This window comes from Chiroxiphia lanceolata, chromosome 5, assembly GCF_009829145.1.
Source record: "Chiroxiphia lanceolata isolate bChiLan1 chromosome 5, bChiLan1.pri, whole genome shotgun sequence".
Lineage (NCBI taxonomy): Eukaryota > Metazoa > Chordata > Aves > Passeriformes > Pipridae > Chiroxiphia > Chiroxiphia lanceolata.
The window spans coordinates 75,200,139-75,223,677 of record NC_045641.1 but is presented as its reverse complement, the minus strand read 5'-3'; the positions used below and the strand labels follow the sequence as shown (position 1 = coordinate 75,223,677).

The window sequence follows — 23,539 nt, the reverse complement described above, 5'->3', positions numbered from 1 at the left end:
CAAAACTCCCCTCCACTTACAAGCGATTTTTGCAGATAATATGACATATAGAGGTTCTCCAAAAAAAAAAAATACACCAAAAGCAAAGAACCAGAATGATAGTATCTATCAGAAAACGTGATAAAGACCATTTTCAAGGGCCAGTATAAACTTCTTTCCATCAAGATACTAAAAAAGGAAATAATTCTACCCAGAGATTTGGATCCTACAGAATTATCTTAGTTTGTAGGGGTCAAATAGTCACGGCATTTTGATGTGTTTACATCTGATAACTCCCAGTAGAGATAAACATATTTCGTGCTTGAAATGTAAGTTAACACTGGACATACTAAACATATGACAAGAGATTTATTAGAAAGAACTTTAAATACTATTATTAGCCCCAGCTGCAAATATCCATCAGGAAGGAATGGCTGTGTGTGAGCCAATTGTCTTCAGAATGGTGGGCCTTTCTAGAAACCCTCTGCAGTGGATGTCTTTCCACTGATTTCAGCAGTCTTTGGGTAGGCCTTCTTTTAGTAGAAAGATATTTAATTTCATCCTGATAGGAAGGACTGAAAAGCCAGACACTTAACATTTCCTTTGCCTAATCTTTCATATTTAGCCTGTGCTATTGGTGGTTAAAACTTGTTATTACTTGTTTATTTTTCACATTTAGGCTAATACTTAATAGCTACATAGCCCCTCCAGGGGAGCACTGCTGCCTTTCATCAGTACTGTCTCAGAATGGGAAGAGTGACAACTGTTTTCAGATGACACCAGGCTGACTGGGATACTCTGAGCAGTCCAGAAGCTCCCACCAAGTTCATAAATAAAGCTTCGTGCCAGGTAGGGGGAAGAATTTGGCCCTGCTGTTCTTGATGAACAGACTGAGTAATTCACAGTTTCAGCCTCTCATTCATAACTGTTACAGAGGGTGAATCTGGAAGGGAGGATGGAAAGGCTTGTCTTCCATTGCCTGCAAGTAACACAAAGGGACACATCTAATTGGCATATTATCGCTCCACAGTGCTTTCTGGGCCTGGTGTCACAGCTTAGGGCAGGTTTGGGCTCATGCTTCATGTTCTTGTACACTGTCAAGCTCCATTAGATCAGTGATCTCGTGTAATACAGTATCAGACAATGCCACTAAATGAATACAGAATAGAAGTATTTTTAGTTGTTCCTTTTCCCCAGGAACTCCACCTGGCTCTTGGCTTTCTAACAAATAATTTGTGTTGAGACATCGTAAGATGACAAAGAGAGTAAAAACAACAATTATGCAAAAATGTTCAGAAACTTCAACGACTTGAAAAAATACATACTTAGGGATTTGCAGCCCACCCAGGAAATTGTGTGTGTTGATCACCACACCACTCAAAGCATGTATATTAACTGCTGGGTGAAGTGCATAGGTGTGAGCCAAACTGTTGAAAGAGCAGCTGCAGTACTGTTACCACAATGACATCCAGCCACAAATCCTGTTGTTGAAATGGGTTATTCAAAAACTGCTCCTATGATAATCTCTGTCTGTGAAGTTAGCTGGGCTTTGGGGAAAATAAGAACATCCGATGTTCTGTTTTACCTTCTCAGCATTAACTCACTGACATTAAATGAGAATTTATTATACTTGTGGTTTTAACATTTTAAATCTGCACATACTTCCTCTCCATTTCTGGGCATTCTGCAGGGCTGATGCTGCAGAACAGCTGTCTCCTCAGTGACGCTGCCCTGACCCGAGCACACAGTCAGGGGAACCTCAGTGAGTCCCAGAGGATCACTCCCTGCTCCACAGACAACGATTCAGGTTGGGAGGGACCTCAGTCCACCCTCCTGCTCAGTGCAGGGACAACTGTGTGGTCACAGCAGGTTGCTCAGCTGGGTGTTCCAAGCCTCTGAGCATGGAGGCTGCTCAGCCTCAGTCCAGCCTCTTCCACTGCCCTTTGCTACAAAAACTGGGTTTGAAACCCAGCACGAACATGATTTGTTCCAACTTGGGTCCTATGCCTCTCGTCCCCCTCCCACACAGCACTGTGAACAGCCTACCTCTTTTCAAAGAGAAAGGCAATTCAGCACACTTGCTGCCAAAAACTTCCTATCTTCTCACAAAGCTGCACTTCAACCATCACAGAGTTTAAAATAAACAATGATTTGTGAGTAAAACACACCTCAGAGGTCCCGAAAGGCCACCAGCAGTGAAGCCATGGCTAATGCCTGTAGGTGAGACCAAGACTCTGAGTGCAAACACCCTGTTTAACCAGGAATTTACTATTGCAAATGTGGGCTGTTCCAGGCCAACTGACCCCTGAGCCCAAGATGCTCCCAAACTTTTCATCAGCTGTTATGTATTGAGCCACTGCAAGTTTTTTCCCAGTTCACCTGGTTCGTTCACATGTGACTCTGTCCTGATCAGTGTGTGTCTTCTCCACCTGAGAAGATTTAAAAGCTGAGAATCAGTTGCATAATATATCACTTTTTTTTAAGGCTAATGCTAATCCTACCAAACCACTTCTCTTGTGTGCATTTCTGAAGGTGAAAGCTACTCCACAGATAATTTTCAAGGGAAGGTTGTACAACAGCTGGTGGTTTGTCACAAGCAAGGGTAAGCACCATCACGTAGCATTTATTTCCTTATCTGAACAGTATCATTGAACTGATGACATCCAGGTCCATTCAGAGGGTTAAATTCCTCCCTCATGTATGAACACGATGTTCCCACAGTGCTGCTAGAAAGTGTGAAACAATGTGATGGAAGAAGTGGCTGCTGGGATAGAGAGAAGTGACTCTCCAGTCTGACTGGGGGGGGTTTCAGAGGCACAAGAGACACCCGTGTCCCACTAAGGATCCATGACCATTAGCCAGCCATCCCCCTGCAGTGCCCTGCAGGCTCTAGGAAGGGGATTCTGCATCCCTGCAAAGATGAAGCCCTACAGGGAGGTGTTTAATGCAGGGCTCTGCAGGTTGAGCCCATGCTCACACACTCACTGGCCAGGTCACAGTCATACACCCACATCCCAAATATCTTCAGCAGGGGAGGGCTCCTTCCCCGGGAGGTGGCAGAGCAGGAACAGCCTGGAGCTGAAACCTACCTGAAGGAATAGTTGCAACATAATATCCAAGTGGTGAGAGAAAGCCCCAGCAAGATCAGAGTTCTTGTATTGCGTTAGTTTTGTTGATAGCTAAACAATTCCACAGATGTGCTGAACCATGAAACACATAAACATGCGAGAGGAAAGACATATTTTGTCAGGAAACTTTATGTAAATGCAGCACAAATATGAAAACATCAGTAAGGGGATAAGGCTTAATTGAAAACATGGTCAGGTTTTTGTGGACAAAACAGCCGGTTTACTGCAACACCAGACGTTTGTGTTAAATGAGTAGTTTTTAATTACCCCAATGGATCTTCTTGTTTGACGGGACTGGTGAAATCTTTTCTGTATCACAACAAGAGGAAGAAGAGGGAATTCCTGGCTTTCAGTCCCAACTCGGTGTGCCCCCAGGAGCTGTGCAGCGAAGCCGTGGGGTGCAGGGACCCTCCCACACCCCTGCCCAGCACAGGACCATGGTGGGCAGCCCAGCTGCACCCATGGAGACACCCATCCTGCAGGGACAGGCCAGTGTGTTCTGCTCGGCTTCCCTCTCACTGCTCACCCTCTGCTGCCACAGCAGGCAGGGTCACCACGAACACCCAGCCCAGTCCCCAGCCCAGGGGCAGATGTACCACGGCCTGCAGGCTGCCCGGGCTGCCATCGGCCAGCACACACCTCCTGAGCACTGGCCCGGGCTGCCATCGGCCAGCACACACCTCCTGAGCGCTGGCCCGGGCTGCCATCGGCCAGCACACACCTCGTAAGCACTGGCCCGGGCTGCCATCGGCCAGCACACACCTCGTAAGCACTGGCCCGGGCTGCCATCAGCCAGCACACACCTCCTGAGCACTGGCCCGGGCTGCCATCGGCCAGCACACACCTCCTGAGCGCAGAGCTCTTCTCCTGCCGGTGTCCAGGGGCCCCTCCCAACCTCTCTGCAGCAGCTCGAGGAGACATGAGCTCGAGGAGACACAAGAGAGCTCCAGCAGTTCAGGAACAATGAGGGAACAGCAATGGACTACAAAGACATTTTCCATCTTTGGGGGGTTTCTTTGTGGTTTTGGGTTGTTTTGGGGGTTTTTTTGCAAGAGATCAGTCAGGTTTGCCTTATGGTGCCTGCTTCCATGGCAGAAAGCTCAGACTAGGAAATGTCTGTCTTCCAGGTTTTTAATCAGTCTCCTTGTGATCCCAGATGTGCCAGGACAGATGTTTTTGCAACCTTCATGAAGGAAGAATTGCATGTGTTGAGGGAGGGCTGAGACTTCTCTTCAGCTCAGTTTTTGGGGATGAACAAGACACTGTTTCTGTACTAAGATAAATGGTTTTGTTCAAAGATAGCAGCAGTTTCATCTTTTCTCAGGAAACAAAGAACTCCCCGGGGTCTGTGACCCTCAGGTTGCAGCTCTGCCTCAGAGGGAGACTGCAGGATGAAGCACAGGAGGAAAGCTGATTGACTGGACACGAGACAGAAAAAGACTCTCTCTGCATTAGTGATGGTGCAGCTTTTGGGTTGGTGATGCAGAAGCCCAGCAGAGGAGCAGGACACTGAACACCTCATTAAAGCGGCCAAAATGAAGTGTCAGCTTTGTCACTGTAGATGTTCCCACAGTCTTAATACAACAGCTAGCTGTAGACAGAATATCCAGTCATAGCTACTCCAGAAAGGTGTCACCTACCCTGAATTTTATTTGTATTTATATCTGCTGTATGTATTTCTTGCTGGAATTTCAAAAGATTTACACTTCTGTCTGCACAAAGCACACTGACTTTCCTTTGAATTGGCAAAGCACAAGAGAAAAAAAAAAGGTCAGGAAAGAATGTCTCATTCTCTTCTTCAAGTTTTGTCATGATACCATTTAAATTAACCTTTGTGAGTCTTTACATTTGTATATGTGTATATCCATTTGTTTATTTGCAAAAATATGAGACAGAAGTGTCTTTGTCCTTCCGTCAACTACAAAGGGAGTTTAGATGATGAGATCATCTGTCAACATCTATGCCATAAATGTTTAAATATGGACAGAGGAGAGTGTCACTGATTATCTGGTTCCTTTATTCTGCGGATTGCAGGCTGGATGAATGGTGGTTTCCCGGGAGCAGCAGGAACCCAGCAATGAGCTGTCAGTCCCACCCAGAGCTGGAAAACTCTCCTCATACTTAGCAGCAAGTGGCAGAGAAGACAGGGTTTGGTTTGGTTGGATGCAGAATCCTTCCCTTCCTATCCCAAACTGCAAATTCTTTGTGTGCTTTGAGTTCCCCGAATTTTTAACTCTGTTATATAAATGGCAGCTAGCTGGGGGAGGTGGGGGGAAGGAGGTCCAAAAGAGAGCCCTAAAGCTCCCAGAGGTCAGTGTGAGGATATCAGTGACTGCAGAGGGCTCTGGAGCAGGCCCTGTGCCTTTAATTCTGGAAGAACATAAATGTGAAATGTTTTACAAAAAAAAAATAGCTTCCTATGCCAATGTAAGAGAACTTCCAACATGTGCCTGCTCAGGAAGTTCAGCTCTTTATGGGACCAAATGAACAACTTCTATCCCTGACTGAGATAAAATTGAGCAGAAACTCCTCACGGAAGACCTTCCAACTACTTATTAAAAACATACAGGACTGATATAATATTATTCAGCTCCAATTCATTGTTTCCCCAGACTTCCACACTTTTTTGTAGTGCCAGTGCATTTTCCAGGACTGGGCTTTTCCTTGCTCTTTTCTTACAGTGGCATGTTTTGGAGGTCTGTTTCCCTCCTGCTGCAGCACTACATGGCTGCCCTTGGGAATATCAGATCTCCTAAATTCCATTTTAAACTCCACTGGAGAATGACACCAGCCTTCGTGGAGTTACATTCCTTGGAAACATCAAGAGTGATGTCTGGACTAATCCACAGAGGAAAGTGAAGCTGGATGGCAGGTTCATATCTCGCTCATATGAAGTCAGTGTGCACTGGCTACAGGGGATTTCTCAGGATTAGACTTGTGAGGTCTTGGAGTCTTATGGTGGCATCATCAACCTACAGACCATGTTGTGTAAATCAGAGCATTCAGACTGCATCTATGAAGGCATCGACTTAAACCTCATTGTTCATTCTTCATTTGCCCATCTGAAACAAAGTGTCTGAGAACAAAGAACTTGGAAATTTAATCTGTAGAGACATTTTAGGTACAGAACCCCTAACTACAAAACAATCCAGTTTTCCCTTTATAAAATAAACTTTCACATGCCCTCCGCCTTCTTGAACTCCATCCATATAACAGTTTTTACCACATCAGAAAATACTTTTTAAACACTGATAACAAAGAGCAGTTTCATCTAATACAGTTGCTCTGGTCACCACAAAAAGAGCAATTTTTCTGTTAGTACTCCTACATTCCCTCCTCCACCCCCAAAACCCGCAGTGGGATCACTGTGTGTTTAAATGTGGTGTAGCCTATAAAGCACAGACTCAGAACAAGCAAGGGTAAAGAAAAGAGGGAGCAAGGAACTCTTTGAGGAGAGGGAAATCATCACATTCTTGGCTGTGCAGCTTAGAGATGCAGCACCAGGTTCTGCGGCAGGAACCCGAGGCTCCCAGGAGACCTGCAGGGACTGATGATGATTACTGGCAGATTTTGTGTTCCTGAGAGGGACACAGCACAGGAACTGTGCATTGCCCCAAAGAAGTGCCAATGGACCACCCCAGCCCCCAAAGTACTGCAGAGCATCTTCATCTGCTGCTGCCTTTGTCAACACCCCCAGCACGGCCCAATGGGTGATACAGTTCCACCTGCTCAGAACAAACAGCCTTTTGCTCTGCATGAGGTCACACGCTCACTGGCAGAGGCTTGCAATAAATCTTGGGTAATTAGCTGAATGATAATTGCTACGTATAAAGGATTCTTAAAAATAAAATCCACATTTACAAAAGTAGATGTTATAGGGAGGTGCTTAAAGTTAAGCATCCTTTAAGAAGGAAATAATCGTGGCTTCAGTTTTCCTGCCCATAAAATGGGGATCATATTACACGGCCGTTTTCTAAAGTACTACAGGATGTTAAGATGGGAGAATCTACATTAGGGTGTGATAGTGCTATTTTCAGTCTCTATCCACACAATATTAAGTGCAATTCTTCCAAAACTGTGCCACATCTATGCTGCTGCATAGTCAGATCTGATTTTAAAAGAGTGAGTGATCAAGCACACGTTACAGCTGCACCACTGGGTCAGTAAGTGAGAAGTTAAAATAAGAAGTTCATTCAATAAAATATTGATTCTGGAAACAGATTACAGGAAATCATACCATACCACTAACTTAATTTATGAGTATTTATATTACAGGAATTATACCAATATATCAAACACAATGCCTTCAACCTTAGTTCAAAAGAGAATTTTATCTCTAAGCTTTAACAACAGGGCTGAAAATAATTCAGATTATATGGGCAGCATTTTAGCAGCCCATTTTCATCTTCTTTAAAAGCAACACTCTAATGCATGATGGTTAAGGATCAAGTTGGGATTATGAGGAGAATGTTAAACATATACCAAGTAATACATCTGTTTTGAATAAGAGTTGTTGCATAGAGTTCCAGTTCATTTTTTTTTTGAGTTCTTTGCTGTACGTGTTGTAGCTGCTAAGTGAAACCACGCATCAGATAAATACATCACTTCAGCAACAGATTGCTGATCAATTGTCTGACATGCTCTGAAATACTTGGGTTAAAAATACTTGGGGGCAAAGGCTTTTCTAGCTTGGAAAAAATCTGTTTCCCGTTGTGCTGTGGTTGGTTCCTGCCTCTCCGAGCTCACAGGAGCGCTGCCATTGTCCCCAGGCTGGTGCTGGGCTGTGCCCACGGTGGGAATGCAGGGGCTGTGCCCTGCCCCTTCCCAAGCACTGCTCTCAGGACAGGTGTGCCTGCTGCCCTGCCAGGCTCTGCCCAACAGACACAACCACTGACATGTTCTGTTCCATTGCTGTATCTTAAGACTTGGATATTGTTCTGAAGCACCTGATTTTTCAGAAAATTAGTTTAGAAGTTCTGATACTTGGATTATTACATTTTTTTGTCTTTGGTTGGAATAGAAAACTGCAAACTTTCCGTAGCCTACAGTTTGGTCAAAATTACTGTGCTTGACTCACCTATACTTTCATTCCAGTCATGCCAGAACTTCACACTTATAAGGTATGGATTTCAAATAGCTACATTATCAAATCTCTTTGATAACAGTGTCAATAACTAGCATGACTAGTTCCCGATATTCGACCAAAAATAATTCTAATACTTTCATTGAAACAACCATTTATCTCAGGAACCAGAGATTCTTTTAAGTATTGACTAATTTAAACTCTACTTGATGCCCTCTACTTCTCATACTGCAGAAAACAGTGAACAATCACCTCTCCAGCAGCTTCACTCCACTAATTCCTGTTGTTTTCGTTGTCCAGTGACATTTTTTCCATGCTGAAGTGCTTTGGACAACTGATTTTGGTCAAAGAGCATCACAGTCATGCTTCTCTGCCGCTGCTGCAACCCATCCAAGCTTTCTCATGTTCATCTCAGGAAGAAAGGGTAATTAAACAAGTCCCCATAGACTGAAGGGTCCTGGAGCTGCTGGCTCCCAGGAACTCAACCATTCCTACATCAACAGGTACCAGAGACAGAAAGCCTAATAAAAACCCCATCACCACCTGTCACTCAGGCTGATCCTGGGCTGACCTTTGAATATTTCCTCGCTGCTGTAATTCTCTGTGGTTTGCTGATAACCTAAGGCAGATGCATGTGACGACAGAAGAAATACTTTGAACCTGATATACTGCTGGGTTATGGGTTTGTGCAGTCCTTTTGCTGGGACTGTGAAGCAGGCAGAGAGAGTTCTTACTGTAGGATCTGCTGAGAACCAGAGGCATTTACTGTCCCACTAGGGTCTGGCTGAAGACCCAGCTCCTCTCTGCTATCCAGAGCAGTCCTGGGACAGACCCTTCAGCATTTAGCTGCCAGTGCAAGGGCAATAAATGCTGGGTGTTTCTAAGCAAAGCAAACCTAGTCCCATCAGCAGATGTTCCTGCAGCCAGTGGAAACTGGCACACAGAGGAAATGTGGCTTCCAGGGGGGAAAAAATGGATTTATGGAGTGGGAAGTTTTTAAAGGGGCTCCTGCAGTCAAAAGGGACACCTCCTATCAGACCTGCCAATGATTTGCTGTGTTCTCAGACACTTTCTCAGTGTCTTTGTCTCCCCTTTGTTCTCACACCAGGCCCATCTCAACTGCTGCCCTGAGGAGCCTCTGTCTGCAGTCCCAGTCCCTGTGAGTGTCACACAGCTCTGCAGCAGGGAAGGGCACTGCCAGAGGGGATTTTGTGCCACTGGAGTTGCACCAGGCTCTGAACCCAACAGGTTAATCTGGCAGCAGCCTTTTCCTGGCAGCACAGCTGTGTCCACGCCAGGAACTGTGCTGGCTCAGCTCCAGTGGGCAGGTGGGATTTATGTTTTTTTCAGACCCAGGCTGACATCAGTGTATGAGCAAAAGTTTCTAATGTGGGCCTAAAAGAAACATCTGCGACGTCTCTGACCTAAAAGGCTCCGTTACCTCTGCATGTAGCGACAGGATGTCTCACCCCTCAACTCCAGCTACAAAACCCCTTAATCTGTGTCCTCACAAAGGAGGTGGGGAGACTGGCAGTGCTGATGGATCCCAGGAACACCAGAAATGCATGATGGCCTTTCCTGTGACAGCAGTGCTCGATTGCTGCACTAACAAGGCTGGTGTGTGAGGGACACGTGCTGGTGATGCACACAGAGCAGAACCCACCCCAGCTTTGGAAAGCACAAAAAGAGCACCTGTAGGGACATGGCCATGCCAAGCCTTTTGTTAAAATGGGGTTTAGTTGACTTGTTTAATTACTGTACTCACAGATGTCCTACTTTCTATTCTAGTACAAGGACAGAAAAGTTACACCAAATTAACGTGCCTTTAGAAACGAATGAACACATTGAACGTTAATGTCAGATTAGCTGTTTCCTTACTGATATTGTGTATCTTTTTGCTATAGGACCTCATTAGCCTTGCTAGGCAAAAAACGCCCTTCTTGTATGAAGCCCCTCAGAACAATAATGTGAGCTGGAGATCTTACACAGTTTGAGAAACAGCTTTGAGCAGGAAACAAAGTGATGTGAAAGGGCTTTTCTTCATGTGCCGTGTGTTAGAAATGACAGTTTATTTTCCTTATGGCTCCGTGTGGGTTACTTCAGTATTTCCTTTTGGAAAGCCACAGTACATCCAGCATACCTCACTCCAGAGAGCCAGATAAAAACATCAGTCAACTAAAAAGGCAAACAGAATAAGCAATTACTAAGTGCCATCCCTATATACATGCCAGGCTCACACCACTTTACCCACCCCTGTATGAACTCCTGTCACCAAGTGCATCCTCCACCACCCTTAAATACTTTTTAGCCTTTTACAGGTACTTTTTCTGAATCACTTGAATTTAAAAACTAAGCAGTCTTTACTGAGAGAAATTCTGTACCTCATGTGACAGACACCTTGAACCAGGACCACTCAGACATCCTTAGACTTATGTCAAATGAAAAAAACCCCACCAGTGCCAATGCAATATTAGCACGGGTCACGTTATAAATGTGGAGAATGAAAAAGATCTTGAAACATGGAGTGAACCCTTTTGTATTCGGGCAGTATAATAGATGGCTTTGATTACTAAATATGTGCACTAACCTAAGGATTGTTATTTTAAGGGAAATATAATGAAATGCACGGGACATGTAGAGCGTAAAGTGGCATGCCTGTAAAAAGCCTATTTGTAGCATTTCCTGACTTAAAAAAAACCCCAACACTTGAAAACTTGATTCCTTCATAAAATCTGCAATATGGTACATTAATAATAACTCAGTGTTATGTAAAGCTAAAATCTGCTGCCAAACGTGAAGGGTGCCAAGTTAAAACTGACTTGCAGATAACCATTATCACAGTGGAGAGTTCTTCCTGGATAAGAACTTAGACACTGAAAATGAGTTTTCACAAATCAAAGCAGTCCTTAACTCGTGTAAAATCTGAACATTTTTTTTCAGTGACAAAAATCCTTTGGCCTTATTAATCCAGTGGATGAAGAGCGTTCAAGAGCATGACCCCCCAGGGCAAACATTAAGGCATAAGTTGGGATATCTATTTTGAAGTTTCTGTTCCAAATTCACTGAAGAGGAGATTTTGTCTTTTAGTTCTCCCTCACTGGGATGCAAGTAAAAGGCAAGGGGAAGGGAGGAATAATAAAAATTACCATCTGCTCCTCTTTATCCAGATATATCACTCTTTCTGTTTACTTTCATAAAAAGCAGCCAGAAATATTTTGCATAAGGCAGTTATGTTAATATACCATTATTAAAATGTTTGAGTTTGGTTCTACCTGAGCCAATGTTCAAAACCTCATCCTGGCTACTTAAACCCAAACATCATTTGTGCACCTGGTTTTTTTAAATCAGTACCTTTAGTAATGCATTTTGCAGGTCTCTCTTCCTTTATAAAAACCTGCTTTGCAGAACCTTGCCATACCCAGAGAAACAGGAAGGGATCAACTACAGGCAGGATGTAAAAACCTCACTGCAGAGACAGGAAGCAGAAACAATATTACCAATCAATAACTAAGAGAATTAACACAGAGCTCAGCTTTTACCAGAAAGCACGAGGCTGCAGGTGCTGTAGCCAACATATTCATTGCATGGAAAAGCAGATTTCTATCAGTTGAATGCTTCACTTCCACATGTAATATCAAAAAAATACAGTCAGCATCTGAACTGCCTGGACCAGGTAATGGATCAGACCCTGATCACCTCCCTGTGCTGAGATCAGCCTCCCTTGCTGCACTCAGCATTAATCCCAGTTCGTCCAGACCAGAGGGAGCTGAAACTCACCTTGGATACCACTCTCATTTCAAATATAAACCCAAGAAAATGATATTGATATATTTCAGAGGCTTCTATAACACTCCAAGTCCATTTAACTGATCAAAGAAGGTTAAAGAAATCACAGCAAATAACAAAAAAAGGACCTAGCTGGGAACCTGTTTTTCCAGGGTTGTGGATACCTTATTCATTTCATTATTTTCTTTTCTTTCACAAGTTTCCTGTTTCAGATATTTTAAGAAAAAGCTGTATTTGAGATGTCAAAAAACCCCCCAACTCTTCTCAAGAACTGGCAATAGTCTCTCTAGGGGTTATTTTAGGCAATTCTAATTTTACAGTTTCCTCTTTAGGTTGGATAAGGATCTTGCATAGTGTCAGAGATTTGGTATGTGGACACGATCTTGGCCCCTGGACATGAAGTTGTCATAGCTACTCTGGATGCTTTCTAAACATGGCCAAATCCTCCACAGGATCCTTCCCAGGTTTCATGATCTGCAGGGAACTTCTCTTTAAAAAACAAGAGTTTGCAAGACTGTGTAAGACAGTTTTTCAGGTAGAGTTTGTCGATGTTCTTTTGCAAATACACATTTTTTTTTAAATTATAGAATAGGGAAAGGGTGAGAAAGGGAGGCTACAGACCAACTAACAGACAGCTCATCATCTGAAAACAGAAGAAAATGGCCCAATTCTTTCATGCAAACTATACAATATATTCTGGTTTGATCACAGCACAGTAAAACTGGAATAAATTCATTAACACCAGAGAAGCTGAGCTTGGATTATACCAGAACAGCTGAGAGCAAAGCCAGGCCTTTGGTTTTTACATTTTGTTCAGCTGTCCTATAAGTTGAGAAGAATCATAGATCAGCAGCTCATCGTCTCTGGAAATACATGGAAATGAAGTCATTTTCTTTGGGGCCTAAAGGTAGAAGAATGGTTTAATTTCCTTTAGCTTCAAAGCAATAAGCCTGGACTGAGGTATGGTCATTCTTCAGAATATGGGATAATAAACCCCATTTTCCAAACTGGGAAATTTACTCTGCATATTCAGGTTAGTCTCTATTCTTTGCCATTGTCAATGCAAGAGGCAAGAGAATAAAGTGTGAACAGGGATTGTTGATTCCAAAGGTGACTACAGCATATATTTATAGCAGCAAAGTTAACAGGGGAAAATAGTAAATGGAAAGTGGTTTAGAATAAACTCTTCAACAAGAACTATTGCCATAAAATACTGTTATTGAAATAAAAAAAGAAAATTAATAGAAAACCAACCCATCTTAGTAGGTTAGGTCTGCTTTGAGTAGGAGGTTGGACCAGATGACCTTCAAAGTCCCTTCCAGTCTAAATCATTCCATGAATCTAAACAAACCTGATTTTTCTTGTAAACGTATTTGTTCAAGAGACTAAAAGAGATTTAAAAATCAAGATTAATTGGATAGGTGCTTACTATAATAGTAAAAATTACAAATAGTCACTTACAAGTAGCAAAAATATTACTTCCTCGGAAATACAAGAAATAATGGCCTCTCATTTGATCACTCACGTGAAGTCTGGTCAGAGAAAAATGCAATGTAGAACGCTTCTAGCAGCTTCCTGAAGCTTCCCCACTGCTGGAACACAACCTTCTGGTGATGTGTATCCCTGCTTTTCTCTCAACTGCAGTCCTCTTGTTGGATTCCAAAAGACCCAGGAAAGGAAGCATTGTTGTTGAATACAAAATTTTATGAACGTCATAATGGAAAATGTTTCAACTTATAACTTAAAGGAAATTTAGCCTTAATATGGGATATGCATCACTCACAAACAGGGCACCTAATTTTTATTGCCTTGTTGGTTAAGTTAATTATGTCATAACTGCTAGCAACTTTTCATCAAAACAGGAGGCTGTTCTACCATAGTTCTTACATTTTACTCCTCTGGAGTATTTGTAAGCTTTGGCCACTGCACAAGGTGCTATAAAGACACCAGCTATACAGACAGTTCCTCCCCAGAAAAGCTATCATAGGACACTGCCACTGGACACAACACACCCAGAAACAGAAAGAAAAGAGAGCCTTGTAGTGGCATTTGGCACAAGCTCAGGTAGATTGTCACTTGGACAATACCCCCCTGTTGGGAGATCACTGGTGAGACCTGTATGACTACATGAATGCTGCTCAGTTGTGCTTACCCAGCCAGGCTAACTCCAGGGAAAACAAATAACTAATCCACGGAAACTGTGTTGCCCTCAATATATTCCTGGGTGGGAAGATAGGATGCTGGGCAGGACATCACAGCAACTCAGCACAGAGAGATTCAAATTTGAACCCTGGAGCCCCTGTACATCTGGAGAAGGCAACCTCCCTGACCTTCCCAGAGCATGGTATTTTGGGGGCTTTTTCTGCTGCTGTTCTCTCACTTAATCCTTTTTAAAGTCACTGCCAAGGAGGGAAGAAGATCCAAAGATGAGAACTTAAGAGTTCTTCACGGTCCCACGGGTGGGGACTCGGCTTAGCTGGAGAAGAAGATTGTTTCCTCCTTCAGTGTCTCTCTTCCCCCTTCCTACTTGTGCCTCGCCACATCACCCCTTCAGACTCTTGGAATATTTTGACTCGTATTATATTATATTTTAACTGTAACCACACTCTACACTACACTCCAGAAAGGCTCAGCTAAAAGACCTGATGAGGAAATGCTGCTGAGAAACATCTGGGCTTTGTTTCATGCAACTGAAGAGTTATTGTCCTAAATAGGCTAATGTATAAAAGCTGCAAACACCCAACTGCAGTGTCAGGCTCCCAAACTGTACAAATGTATTTGTCTCTCATATTAGTAAAAGTTATTTGAACAGAAATAGCACATTGTAACAGCCTAACAAGAAGCAGTCTTTCTGATGACGTTTGAAACTTCTTTGCTGCACTGTATGGAAATATTTAAGACTTAAAAGATTTATATTACAAAATAGCATTTTAAATGGCTCAGTCCTGTTCCCAGTAAAGTGAAAGAGGGTTTTACCGTCAGCTTCAATGAAAATGGCAGAAGGGCCAAGATGCCTTTTAACACGATTTTTTTCCCCCTGAGTTTTTCCAAGAGTCAAGAAGTCTCTCCAAAGGCCCTTCTACTCCTCCTTCAAAAAAAAATCAATCAAGTTATCAGGTGTGAGTCAGTGCCATGGCCAGACATGAAGGTCCATTGAGACCCCCTGTGCAGGTGGCAGAGTGGGCTCTGAACATCAGAGCTGCCCCAGGCACAGCACACTGGGCACTGAGATAACCAGGTACTGCCAGGGCTGGGATGGGAAAGCTGCTGCTGCCCTTTAACACACTTCTCACAATATCCAGCACACTGTCCTATTTGCTCTGAGACTAGAATTCTCATCTTACACACACACTTGACAGATAAAACTCAACATGAACTAGTAAGTGATGAAATCACATCCTGTAGAGGGATTTGTGTTTGGGTAAACTCAGCAGCCTTTGATGCATTTTCCTTTTTTTTGACTGATAGATGCTAAATTATTGACATAAATGAAGAAACAGTCACAAAAAATTTTAAAATTTTTAAAATTTTAAAATTGCCACTAAAACTGAGTCTCAGTATTTGCATATGCAGAAAAACACAAGAAATTCTTTTGTTGAAGTTGAGGGTTTATGATCCCCAGTTACAGGCAAAGTCTTCTATAATTTCCTGCAGTATTTGCTCTTTGGGTTACTTATTCTTGAAGTATTCTTTGAGTTGTAGCGAACTTGGAGCTGTGTCAGGTTGGATCTCAGGGAAAGGTTCTTCCCCCAGAGGGTGGTTGGCACTGCCCAGGCTTCCCCAGGGCAGTGGGCACAGCACCAAGGCTGCCAGAGCTCCAGGAGGGTTTGGACAATGTTCCCAGGGACAGGGTGGGATTGCTGGGGTGTCTGTGCAGGGCCAGGAGATGGACTTTGATGATCTTGTCAGTCCAGAAAGTGAGTGTGTAACAACCAAATCAGATACAGCCATTGGGGCACAGAAACATGGCAGGCACAAATCTGATGTCCTCCCAACACACTCCTGCCTGTGGGAAAATCCGTGGATTTCCTCAGGTCTCAATGTAAAAAAGCTCTGACCCTGTAGCACACATTAATCTACGCCCCACATTAGGGGTTGGCCTTGCACCCCTCAGGCCAGAGCTGAACAGCAGAGGTGGGACAGGGAGATGCTCTGGGATGGTTCACTCACCGCTTTTCCCCTGGCGCTGTGCTTTGCTGGGGTCCTGCTTGAAGAGCCCTAAGTGACCCTTTAAGCTTAAACACAGCCAGACAAACTTTTATCCCTGACAATTATGAGGGAAAACACGGTAATGTCACGCAAACGTGATGCAGTGACTTAATTAGAACCAAGTTAATAGAGACGGAGAGAAGCTGTAAATCTCCTCGGAGTGCTGGGGGGCTGTGGTGGGAGTGTGAAGCCCTGCAAGTGCTGGGAAAGGGTAACACAAGGGCGGGAAAAAACCCTCACAAACCCAAACCGAAACAAACCAACACGCATTTTACAGGGCGGGGGAGAAAAGTTAGAATCTAGCTGTATATTTTAAAAGGAAAAGGTTAGAAAAGCCTTCAGACAGAGCGCCCAAAGAGTTAATTTCCAGCAGCGCTTGAGGCAGCAAAGCCTGGGAAGGCTCCCGGCGCCCTCTGGTGCGAGGCGGCAGCAGGAGTGGAAATTTCCTCTGGAAACCAGCTTTGTTCCAAAGTTCAGGCAAATAAAATGACTCAAACGTGCCGACAGGGCGAGGAGTAACTTCCCTCCTCAAGGAGAATTTTGCTCGGGGAGGCAACTTGGTTTGGGGGTGATAGAGAGGGAAGTGGGGAGGTTGCTTCATATTTTTATTATCATTATTTTGCCTTGATTTTTTTCCCCCTTTATTTCCATTCCGGAGTCTCAATTTGGGTTGGCTGCAATATGAAGAAAGGAGTCCTGAAAACCGGGCAGCGAATGAAAACCTCACAGGATCCTTGGAATAATGGCAGCAGCGTGACAAACATCTTTAAAAAACCCAAAAATAAATTAAAAAACCCGTGCACGCCTGTTTCCCTCCCGTCTGGAGTTACCAAGGGAGGGCTAGCCTAAACGACACGGAGGAGAAACGTCTTCTTCCTACACGATTTTAATACTAGAAGGAAAAAGTCGGGAAAAAAAAAAAAAAGAGGCATTCTTGACTTCAAGCACTTCTCCCTTAAAATTGGAGGATGCTCCCTAACCCCAGTCGACACCCTTATTTCATCTGCCAGGAGAGCGAGGGGTGCTCTCTGCTCGAAGGCTGCGAATTCACTTTTTTCTAACGTCCTTTTTTACATCTTTACAATCATTAACAGCAATAATAGCTACTTTTGAGGAACAAACGCACAAAGCCCACCTGTAAACGCAAAGGGGCCGACAGAGCAAAACGGGAGAGCAAACCTCGGGGTCACTCCTTCGGGTATCTGCTGAGCAAACATACTCTGGTTTTAACCCCTAAAAAAAAAAAGCGGGGGGGAAGAAAGGACGTGCTGACTGGGGACACACACACACACAGAGCTTTCCAGCTCATCTCTACCAGCTGTTCTTCCTTCATTCCTAATGTCTTCCAGCAAATGCATCTCCCAACCCCTCCCAGGAGACCTGACTTTTTGGCAGGTACCCCTTCTTGGCCGCGGGGGCCCCGGCTGCGATGGTCCCGGCCGGGACCTGGGTTGATGTTATGCTGGTCTATGTGATGTTACCGGGTGTTCAGCCGGCCTCGGGCTGCAGCTCTTCCTCTCGGCACCCTTTCCACGGGGGCAGGAGCCGCTGGGCTTCTCCCTCAGTGGTGGATAAATTTACCCTAGAAACAAAACATAGGTGTGTCCTATTAAATTTTTTTTTTCTTAATGAGGCTTTAAAAAAAAAAAAATTTTTGTTTGGTTTTGAGTGTTTGCGTGCTTTTTTTTTCTTAAAAAAAAAAAAAAAAAAAAGGGGCTTTTTATTCAAGTGCTTTCACCTCCCTCCCTGCCAACGCTTGAGAAAGTTTGGGGAAATAAGCGGCAAGTCCCTGACGGCTGCTCTCCTTTTTGCATACCAACCAAAACGCGTTTCCTGAGAAAAAAAGAAAACACCAAACTAAACACGCTTTATTTACTAAAAGCCAGCAGATTTCTGTTGTCAGGATGCGGGCGAGGCTCCGCACCTACCCCGGTTTGTAGGCGCACACGCGTGCGACTCTTGCACCCCAAGCTCCCCATCGAAGTGCTTTCAAAGGGTAAAATGTATTGGTATTTTTTTAATTAAAGGACCCGTTTTGCAGCCAGCTATAAGTCAAAGCAAACTGTGGCCGAATTCTTGTAGGAAGGGTCATGCGCGGGCGGATTTGTCCTATTAATAGGACACAGGAAGAGCCGGGAGAGCAAGCGCCTGCCCTGAACACAGCGTGGGATGTTATTTGAGGTGATAGACTGAGGGCAGGCACGAAATCAGTACTTTGTGGATGTTCAAACGCGTCGTTATTTCGTGTTAAATAATATTTTAGAAGACGCTCCCCTGGCTTTTCCACTGGAAGGACGCGGGATTATTTGGAAACAGTGGTAAAAATGAGGAGGAAAAAAATTTGCATCCAGATGACAGCTCCCTGTGGAAACCTAATCAACATTATACATTGTAAACGTTCTACTATCAGGGGCTACTTTGCTGCAATTAGTTTTAAATAATAAACATTTACATCCAGGAAATAATTGAGACCACATCGGAGTTTACCTGGAAATGACTGGAAAGTAACAGAGCCTTCCCGAAACTGTCAGGATCTTCCAGGGAAGCCTGTGGATGCCGAAAAAATGAGAGTCGGCGGCAAAAAAATAGGGCAGGACACTCCCCCGACCCCCAGTGTCTCCGTGCTTAGGAGGAAACACACGATACGTTTCTAAAAATCCCACTCACCTGATTATTACTTCTGTAGTTAAAATATTGGCTGACACCGTAGATGTTAAAGATCTCAGTAACACGCGGTTACAGACGTACAGAACATTTAAAACATGACCTCACCAGTTTAAGAAGTGAGCATTTTGGGTGAAAAGGCTGCGATAGCTATTCATTTCCCCTAACTAGAAATTATTTTATTTTTTTAATGAGACCTATTTACGACAGAGACTTCCAAAACAAGATTTCAATATTTTTGCTTGGACTGATCTTCCTATTCACAGGCAGTAAAAAAATGCAGAGTTCAGGAGGTGTGGGGTTTGTGGTTGGTTTATTTTTATTTTATTTTATGTTATTTTATTTTATTTTATTCTATGTTACTTTATTCTATGTTATTTATTCTATTTTATTTTATTCTATTTTATTTCGTGCCTTTACTGTTTGGCTTTTTTTTTAATTGCCCACTTTATAGCCATGTTTACCACACGAATCCATTAATAAGGATTTCCAGAAGAAAAAAAAAACAAACCCCTATGGAGGCAACGAGGAGGGCCCGACTGTACTTCAATGAACTGGAAGACAAAACTTCTATTGACGTAGGTGGGAAGCGAGTGGGGCCCTCCGCGGATCCCTGCGGGGTGTCCCCTGTCAGGATCCAGGTGTATTTTCCTCCCTCTCCTCAGCCTCGCGGGACGAGCGGACGATGCCGCAGCTCCCCTGCGGCCGCGCCGTCCCGGGGCAGCGCTGCTCCGGCCCCAGCGGCACCCAGCCGCTCCCAACCCTCTCCGGGCTCACACTGAATTACTGACTATACCGCAATATTCTGCTCTCATTCACCTTGCAAATAAATTATTTCATTGACGCCCCACTAATTGTTTTAACGACCTGTGTTATTTAATCACCAGTGCTCCGTCAAAGTTTTTACTTATTTGAAAGTTCTTTGCGATTTCCAGTCGCTCTCCACATAATACACGCTATTAGAAGAAAGTGAGAGGGCTCTCAAAGAGAAAAATGCAGAATCAGTCCCGCTTATTGCAAGACGAGCACCGCACTAAGGCTCGTGGTTTCATTTTTATACAAAGATAAGTATTTTCCCAACCTGCTAAGCACTCACTATTCCCGTGCATCTCCCTGGAAGGGGCTGGGTGCTGAAGCCTTAGGAGAAAACAGGCCACCTTTCAAGAAAGGCCTAACTGCGGATTTACATAGCCTCTCTTTAAGCACCCACATTAACAAGCAATAAGTTCTACGACTTCGTTTCAACCCCAAATTCACTGCACCACGCTCCAAGGATGACATAAACAGATGTGAGCGCTGCAGAAACAGTGTGCGAAAGTTACAGCCAAAACGGGGGAAAAAAAAAAAAAAAAAAAAGGCTCTCCTAACCGCAGAATGCTTCAAGAGGATGTGCGCACAGCGACAGCCGCGCTCCGGGCAGGACCCTCCGGGAGCACCCGGCCCGACCCCGACCCCGGCCCATGGGATGCTCGGCACCCGGTACCCCAAACCACGGCGGGGAGCCCAGCCGGCCCCGGCACCCACCGGGCGGGTTTATCCAACCCACCGCATGTTCGCTCCGAGGCGGGGCAATAAAAAAGCCCCCCCGTGCCCGGGACTCGGCCGTGCCGTGTGTGACCCACACGGAGCGCACGGCACGAACAGCGACCCGGGCAGGGCTGCGGCACCGGGGCCGCACCTTCAATCAGCCACGGCGAGCGTTGAAGAGTCCCCTAACCCCGGGACGTTGTGGAGAGCTCAGCGAAGCAAAGAACGAAAATGAAAATGCAGCAACAACAACAAATATCGCAGCCCAGGACGGGCGGACGGCACGGCACTGCCGGATCCCGGCGGCGCGGCTGCTGCGCCGATTTCCCACCATGGAGGGAACGGAAGGAACCTCTTTTTGTGGGTTTTCCCACCCCCTGCAATGTCTCTTCTCTTTTCTGCACGAAGCAGCAACCCCGTCCCTCTGCACTAGGCCACGCAGAACCTCCCAGTTTAATAAAGGGTAAACCCGGAACTGAGATATTCTGATTGACATTGATTTTATATATAAAAATATATAAAATATATGTATTTTTATATATATTTATATATATATAAACCCAAAACTCTATATCTTTCAATATATAGGGAACAAATCAGATCCGAGGGAATGCAAAGTCAGCAACAGGAGCAGCTTTTCTCGCCGGGCTCTGTCTTTTTGTCTGGTTTAGACAGTGCTCGGTAAAACGGAACAACCAGAACGATCCCCGGGTGATACTGAGCACGGTGACAAACCGCAGTGATAACATACGACTGTGCCACTCCTACCTCGGGGTTGTTTTACGGTGGTACATCCCCGGTTATCCCTCTGTCCCGGCCGCGGGGCTGACTGCTGGAATTAAATCCACCGTCGCACCCGAGTAAAGTTCTCAGTCCCGGGACTGACCTTGCTCTTCACGAACACTAAAAAAACCCGCAGAGTTCAGGAGGAGTAGCAATAGGCTCTCGTGTAAAAATCGTGACACGAGGGCAATGCACGCGTTTCTGATTATTATTTTTAAGTTAGTGACATTTTTAAATAAAAAGTGCAGGTTCCAGGAGAAATAGTCACAAGCTCTCATTTCTAAACCGTGACACGGGGCAACGCGTGTATTTTTAAACAACCGGTGGTGCCGTTTTTAAAGGATCAGTATGATTTCAGCAACCTTGTCTTTAAAACACCCTCCGGGGCCCGGTGCTCGGTTTTTCGGGGGGGAGAGGGCAGAGCGGGCGCCGTGGGTGCTGGCGTTTGGGGGCGTTTTTCCTGGGATTCGGGCAGTGCCCGAGGAGAGGGGCTGGCACAGGTCCCTGCCCAGGTCCCCGCACAGGTGCCCGCCCAGGTCCCTGCCCAGGTCCCTGCCCAGCTCGCAGCAGCCTCGCCATCTCACACAGCGCCGCCGCTGTGCGGGGACGGGACGGCGCCGGCCGGGCTCGGTCACAGCCACGAGCGGGACAAGCGTTAATCCGGGCGCTGCCGAGGGGCAGGCACAGCGCTGCTTCCGGAGAGCCCAAAAGTTAACAAAATATATCACAATAAATAGTAAGGGAGGAGAGCCGCGACTCCTTCCAGCCTGTGTTTGCAGGCGGCGCCCTCCGAGCGAACGCGCCGGTCCCCGCCGGCGGAGGGGGCCCAGGATGAAGACAGGTCTGTGCGCCGGCGGGTCCTGCCCCTCATGGCGCCTCAACAGCCCCGGTCCCGCGGCCCCTCGGCCGGCACAGCCCGCTCGGCCCGCGGGGGGAGCGCGCAGAAAATGGAGGCGGGCGGGAGCGCAGCGCCGAGCGAGCGGCTCCGCGGCCGAGCGGGGGGCGAGCCGGGCTCCGGGCCAAGGCGGGAGCGATCGAGCTCCCCCTGCCCGTCTGCGCTGACCCGGACGCGGCAGCCACACGGCACCCGCGGCTGTGGGGCACGGCGCGGCCGCTCACCGCGGGCACGGTGTCCCCCGGGCACGGCCCGGCCCCGGGCCCTTCCAGAAGGTTCCCCCTCGGCCAGCCCCGCGCGGCGGGCGCAGGGCGCCCCCTGCCGGTCCACGGCCCTCACGGCGCCCTGGTGATAAAAAAGGTTAAATTGTGGGCGAAAAGTGACCTGAGGAACCGCACAGTGTCCGCCCCTCCCCGCACACCTGCGCGGCACTCGCGTTAGCATTTTGTGGATTCCGGTTGTTTTGTTGTTGTTTTTTTTACGGCCCCAGCGGTTTAAGGCATAAAGTGCTACGTTGCCAAGTGAAATTGACTGCTGAGTTAAACTCAGTTGCCAAGTGAAATTGAATGTTGAGTTAAACTCAGATGACCGGCACCCAACACAGATTTTTTTCCCCCCATTCTTTTTCTTTCAAAAGCACGTGCCTGTTTTATCACCGGTTTGTGGTGGTTTGCGGTTCCATTAAACGGCCCCCAACATCAGATTGCCAATACTGAAAATGCAAATCCATCTTGTCTAATCCGAAGTTTAAAATATTCTTGTGATGTCACAAAGTGATGGCTTATAAAATATTTTCATTTAATTAGGAAGCACTAAGAGGATTTCTGCGAGGAAAAAAAAAATAAAGACGAGAAAGCTCAGTTTGAATTATTTATGTGCTGTGAACTATCATGATTGCTGCTGAAGCTTTTCAAGTACAAAAATGCAGGCTTTGCTTGCTTTTCATTTTTAGAACCTAATTCTTTAATTATTCAGGCATGCAAATTCCTGTGAATGGGGATTAATTATGCAGGTAATCAAGGTTTTATTCTAAGCGTACTTTTAAAAAGCAAAGATGGGCTGATACTACGTACTGTGTTGCTGACACTGTATTTGTGCACTGAAATATTCCTTTAAGGTATGAAAGTAGCTTGGGATTTCATGGAAGCAAAAGGGGTATGGATTAATTCATACCTTGTATAGGGCGAGGAACACAATCCATGGCATAAAGCTCGCTGTCCTGCGAGAGAGCAAGGTGTCCTTCCTCAGGGCTGAGTGCTCATCATCCCTTTCCTTCTCACAGAATCACAGAATGTCTGGAGTGCAAAGGGACCACAAGGATCATCCAGTCCAACTCCTGGCCCTGCACAGACACCCCAACAATCCCCCCCTGTCCCTGAGGACATTGTCCAAACCCTCCTGGAGCTCTGGCAGCCTTGGTGCTGTGCCCACTGCCCTGGGGAGCCTGGGCAGTGCCCAAACACCCTCTGGGGGAAGAACCTTGTC

General features: G+C 45.5%; 2 long non-coding RNA genes across 4 annotated transcripts; both read right to left on the bottom strand.

The window, feature by feature from the left end:
• Positions 1 to 333: 333 nt before the first annotated feature.
• Positions 334 to 13,641, bottom strand: LOC116787430. Its single transcript, XR_004357288.1, has 2 exons — positions 3,069 to 13,641; positions 334 to 2,408 (listed from the first exon to the last, which is right to left on the bottom strand). It is a non-coding gene; the product is annotated as an uncharacterized LOC116787430 (long non-coding RNA).
• A 3,519-nt stretch (positions 13,642 to 17,160) lies between these two features.
• On the bottom strand, positions 17,161 to 22,370 carry LOC116787428. 3 transcript variants are annotated; one of them, XR_004357285.1, is made up of 5 exons: positions 22,279 to 22,370; positions 21,145 to 21,279; positions 18,673 to 18,732; positions 17,667 to 17,767; positions 17,161 to 17,418 (listed from the first exon to the last, which is right to left on the bottom strand). It is a non-coding gene; the product is annotated as an uncharacterized LOC116787428 (long non-coding RNA). The 3 variants fall into 3 exon arrangements; XR_004357287.1 differs by lacking the exon at positions 22,279 to 22,370 and adding an exon at positions 21,522 to 21,706; XR_004357286.1 differs by lacking the exon at positions 18,673 to 18,732.
• Positions 22,371 to 23,539: the final 1,169 nt, after the last annotated feature.